Source organism: Solenopsis invicta, chromosome 16 (genome assembly GCF_016802725.1).
Source record: "Solenopsis invicta isolate M01_SB chromosome 16, UNIL_Sinv_3.0, whole genome shotgun sequence".
In the NCBI taxonomy this organism is placed as follows: domain Eukaryota; kingdom Metazoa; phylum Arthropoda; class Insecta; order Hymenoptera; family Formicidae; genus Solenopsis; species Solenopsis invicta.
In genome coordinates this window covers 20732910-20739298 of record NC_052679.1, presented here as the reverse complement: position 1 = coordinate 20739298, position 6389 = coordinate 20732910, and positions in this window count along the sequence as shown.

Genomic DNA, 6389 nt, shown 5'->3' with positions numbered 1-6389 from the left:
ATTGAACGGGATGACTAATAATAATGATATGCGTTAAGAGTAGAACGAGGAAAAAGAATATGATTTTTCAGTAGAATATATTGGCCATAATTGATCATGTAGATAAAAGATAAAAGGATATTAACAATTGAAATGACATAGTGATTAAACGGTTGGATGTGAATTATCTAGAAATTCATGGCGATAAAACCAATATGCGTAAAACTTTTGAGACACGGTAATACCATCCTTGCTTGCTTTAAACGTTATTATTTCTAATCTGCCGAAGGCATTGTAACGTAAAGTTTATCAGACACGAAGATGTAGTCATTTAGGGAAATAACCGCAACAATATATGCGGCAACTAATTGCAAAACCAGGAAAGTAAGTTTCTGTGCCGGGCACGTGGCTCGTAAATCAGTGTTCACGAGGAAGATATATACTCTTCACACGTTGATGACTAAGCTCGCTGTGTACGTCTGCTAAAATACTTAATATGCAGTCTGTCTGTTAGTCGATGTTTATATTTAACATTACGTCCTTATTTCTTAGTACATTTTTTTTACATATTTTTTAAGTGATATTTTTAACTACCTTAGATTAAAATATCTTGTAATTACAGTACGCACGTAAGTCCCAACGTTTATTGCGTGTTCCACTTAATATATCACATCGTTAATATTGTACATCGAATGTGTCGTTATTGCACCGGTAAATTTCAGACAATTTAACACAGATAAAATTGATAAAAATGAAATCTATCTCGGCTATGCTATTTTATAAAAGTTTGCAAACAACATATTGGGAAGCAAGATAACGCGCGAGACATTCGCGATAATTTGTTAGTTGCAAAAAGATACGAAGGTACGTCATCGATAAGATATAACCGCGATTAGATGAAACGATTTCAATCTCATCGATTCAACTGTAAAAATTGCATACGTCAATAGAATTACAACATTCCAGAAGGCAAGAAGTGATTTTGGTGATGTATACTCGATGATTTTTTGATGATATTTTAATTAATCTAATAGGAATAATATCATATTGAGCTAGGTATTTATGTATATTATATTTTCATTATCATAATTAAATTTGATCAAAAATACGGAAAATTTTCCGTACTTTTGTTTGTTTGATCCGATTTCCGGTGACTTCGTCTGACACCTATTGGGTCGAATCACTTTTATTGCACGCAAATATTTGCAAGGTAGTTCCGTGCGCCGTAGCCGACGAGGGACCCACGGCCGGTTCCATTAACGCGTGCAAATTATTCGAATATTATGCGCTACAAATTAGACGGCCAGCGCTGGGATGGCCCGCTGCGGGCCACGTCGGTGCCGGTGAACGCCTCGGGATTTTAATTTAACGATGTGCGCGCGGTCGCTTAACTCGGAGCCCAGAAACGCGCGAGCTTCCCCGGAGGATCCGACCATAAGAGGATCGAATTACCGCGCCAATTATAGTGTCACGTCGTTAATTGACTGGTAATCCGTCCTATACGGCGAGCAGACGCACGCGAAAAGTGAACACTTCGAAATGCGCGTCAAAATCGTTAAATTCGAGTTGCGCTGTGATATCTAGCGGACGAGATATATGGGTGCATTTTAACTATTTTTCAACATTGCGAATATTTCGAGTATGTGCGTAGGTATGATAATTTTCTACGGAATAAAGAATGTACGTCACGGAATAAATTAGCATACGTGTACGTATAACGTATAATTTATATTTGCAGATGCAAGACGTCACACTCGAGAAAAAGTATATATGCAACAAGGATGATACATAAAGAATTATTCACTATTGTTGAAACATTTATTTTGCAACAACTTTTCACCATATATTCATGAACGTATGGTGAAAAGTTAGACTGTAACGTGTTTTGTTAACTCAATTTTGTTCAGTTTGTTGATATGCGTTTATCATATATGTATAAATGCCATATCCTGTTATGCATCTTTATCGCGCATTTACGTGTCTAAAATACTCGTTTACGTATTCTCGCTTTATCGAAACCGCATTGAAACGGCTGCATTGACGTTATAAAGTTTTCCGATAAGAATCGATGGCGTCAAGGAAAAATAGTAGTGGGCTTCCCCGGAGTTCCTTCGTTTCTGTGTAGATTGCAGACTTTTAACGTTTCTCCTCCCTCCTTCTATTACGTAATGTGTACACCAATCGAAGTTGCAGCCTTTTTCTGAGCAAACGGTGCTAACTAACTCTTTCTCTCGTTCTCTTTCCCTTTCTCCATCTCTCTTTAGTGGGAGAAAATGGAAAATTCATGCTACGCTCGACTAACTCTTAAAATTGGTTGATCTGTCGACACAACGTATATTTCCGAGTTTAATCCCACTATCGGTAGTAATGTCGAGTTTTTGCCAGTCGGCAGAACGGAAATGCCTTCTACTCTTGCGCTATTTGGTCCTTGGCTCGATTCACTTAAAGTTTCCTTTTTTTTTATTCGCTGTCTCGCCATCTTTAGCACCATTAGATTTGATTGGTTTGGTCTCATTGCAGACTGCTCATTTTGATTGGCCGGTATCAGATGTTATAAATTTATGTGCGCAAATAACGCGCGTAAGAAAAGTAAAGTAGGAGTGAACATTGCAAAGAACTGTCCTACTCTGTAGTTTTTATATTAAATTTTCTTATCGGGAAACGTCTTGTTTTCCTTAAAGATATTTTTATGTTGTATCTGCTTTCACCATATAAATAATGTATAGTAGAAAGGGACCACACAAATTAATTTCATCACAAAAATCATAAACAACCGTCTACAATACTCAGGCAACAAGCTGATGTTAAAATGACGTAAAAATGACGACAAATAGCGTTAGTTTGCTATCTGGCTAATTAAGACATTTTTTTCTACATATTAACATTAGCAATGCTTAACATTGTAGAAATCCTGATAAGAGTATAAACATGCAAGTTACATTACAATATCGGGGGGCATTAATTTAATATTTACTTCCTGTGTGTATACAGACATATCAATTTCGATTTAATTTATCCGTTTACAATACGTGATAAGATTAAGATAAAGTCAATCAATAACTTGATTCAAATTTATTCATGTGCGTATTTTGTCGTATACTTCGTATCACACTCATGTAAATATGTTGAATGCCGTTAACATCAGAATCATACTTGCATTAACCTGCATTGTGATAAAGACGATAGTCGACAGGTAGCCGTCAAGAGGGATCAAGCGCCACGTAGATGATTCACAGCGATAAGTTATTTGTCACGCGCAAGTTTATTCATTGCAAAATTGTCAATTTATTTGTTTTAGTGACCAAGCTTTATCTGTCAATTGATTAGACAATATGATGCAAGTGAGATCAATTTATGTGAAATACACTGAGTTTTAGTAGTGTAGACGCGACGAAGAAACGGACATTCGATGAAAAAATCATTAAATTAGTGCACTACGGTAGTGGTCCCTGTCTTGTGCAAAATCACTCGCGCAGTTGTCGGCCGATTTCTCAGCCATAGCATTCCGCGGCTTGTCGCAGAAAAACGACAGATGAAGCGCCGTTTCTTTCGACAACGCGGGAACAAAGGAACGTCGAAAGATCGGGATTTCTGCTGGATAACACTATCATGCTTCGAACGTTCTCGAAGCATCACCGCGTGAGCGATTTGCCGCAGGTGTATTTGCGCCGGTTCGTGATACGAGATGAGCCGTGAAATTCATCGGTTCCATTAAAAACGGAGACTTTTTTTTAGAAATGCCATTCCTGAAGTGCCGCTATTAATGGCGAAAAAGATGCGACTTCTTCCGAGCTCAGCTTTATTGCAAAGAAGCACAATATATCGCGATTCAAATAAGAACGGAACATTACGAGAAAGTTCTTACTTAACTGATTTTAAGTTTTCTTATCAATTACTTAACGAGATAGACAACTTAATACCATGAACATATTATATAATTATCAATTATGACAATTTTCGAGTAAGTTATTCATATTGGATGAACTTTATTACACGCGCAAAAATATTTTATGTAAATATTGAATTAAGTTGCTTCATCGAACTATCTTCTTTAGTTATTTTTAAGGGCGATATCACATTACAGGGGACACTCTAATGCGAATGCATATCAAAGAATCTCCATTAAAATAAACTAAAAAAATATCGCTATTAAACGCGTTCAATGACATTTTCACAAATAAAATTCACGTATTAAATTTCCACTTTTTGTGTTGCTGAATGCTTATTCTGACAAAACGGGTTCTGCTTCTTAGAACGTTCGTCTGAAACCGAGTCTGATCGTGAGTCATTCTTACCTATCCACATTCTGCGTGTTCGATGTTAATTCACCTTGTCGACTACTTTGTACTCCTCGATCTCACGTGCCATAGGACGAGCACACATGTGTGACACGCACACGCGGGCGAGCTTAAAGCGGGTCACTCGAGTGATCAAGAGCCACGATCAGCGCACACTCCGTAAGGACACTCCCGCTGTATTAATGAATGACTAGACTGGAGTGGAACTATGAATGAACTCCGCATAGCACTAGAGTACTATATAACTGCGCACCTTGTGGGCGTCCTCCGTTCTCGGCCAATAAGAATAAGGCCCCCTGTGGTGACTTGCACGCCGCATTACATCCGGGCGCCGTAATTTTTTTTTTTTTTTTCTTAGAAGTTGACATCAAACCGACCGAGACGTCACGATTGGAAGAATCCCTGTATCGACACATTGTCAAACATGTGTCACCTCGGTAGGGTCCTCTTTTGCTAAAGCTATTCATCGATTGATGGAGGTTGTCCTAGAAGTCTAAATTAATCTTTAAGAAACGTTAATGAAACCTTATACATTGATTTAAGATTATAATAATTATATATTATTTTTATAAACATATGTTAATTTTATTTAATATTTTTCTTTACTAATCTTTATTCTTAACTTTATCTTTCAATTTATAATTAGCTTAATATTTGTAAATAAAGATAACTTTTATTGCACTTCCTTTTTTGTAAAAAAAAATTCTTTAAAGATATTCTTTCTGTCAAAAATTCTTTTTTTCTTTTTCCATTTCTTTTGTGCATTTTTATCTCGCATGTAGTTAAAATAAAAATAGAAGAAATATAAGAAAAAATTAAAAATAGAGATTGTTTGATCACGTTAAATTAAGGAGATAGAATTTCGATTTGTATTTATTTTAAATAAACAGTTAAAAATTTGTACGAGATTATTAAAGAATATGTATATTGAATAAAAGAATAGTAGATGTTAATCTGTAAATTATTTAAATTTAAAATATTCGTAAATATAAACTTATTAAATATAAAGCTTGCTAAAATAATGCTTTATAAAATTATAATATTCATGTGTATACATTTATTGTTGCAAAAACTTCAAAGTTAACACGTTTAATATTAAAACAACACTTTTACTGTAATCTTGCGTCTTATTTTTTTAAACATACGTATTTTTAAATCAAAAACATGAAAATTAGAAATACATATATCCAAACAACTTGGCGGTAGAATTACTGAATGAAGGAAAAGGTATACGAAGACTTAAAACTTTAAATCCTTGGACTTTAGCAAGAGGTTTTAGCTTAGTTCTTTTTGACTCAAAGCGATAACCATGTAACTTTTTCTCTAGGACAAAAGTATAGAAAGTGAAAAATTTTTTTACTTCTCCATTCTTGAATGGTACGAATTTCCATTTTTCACATTTCCGCCTTTGATCAAAAATTACATGGTAGTACCCAGATTTAATAAAGTAATTATTGTGTTAGAGAGCGTAGTACGTGACAATCAGTGGCTGTTCTACATGTTAAATATCGTGCTAATATTGATAAATATTATGTGTAATATAATTATTTACTTATTGTCTAAGAGATAGATTGTAAGCGTACTAGGAAAAAAACAAAAAAAAAATTTATTTATCTCTGATTAAAAATTTTACATGTCGAAAAATATCTTATTTTTTGATTTGCCAAGGTCTTACGTCTTTTGAAACTGAATTATTAAAAAAACTGCAAAAATTCCTATTTCTCTTTATAAGTTATTATCTGCATAGTGTCTGGAAGATTATATTCGTATATTTTATGGATATGGAGTGTGTAATCAAAATCGTATTTGTATTTGACGTAGCAATAATATAGTCAGCAATAATATTAAAAAGTTTTTGACTGATATTACCCTTTACAATACAATATAAAAAATATGTAAAACGCCTTATATGCACCTTATATACGAGTATTTAGTCAGAGTTTTGTATGAATCATGGTTATCTTTTCAGCAGCGCGATATCTTGTTATCAGTTACATCATTGCTCACGTACGCTAAGTCAACTTTTTAACAATCGTATACAATGATAAAATCTTGGTTCTTGTTGCAGTACCATATTAAGTATTGATCTTTACAAACATTTTATTATGCAAA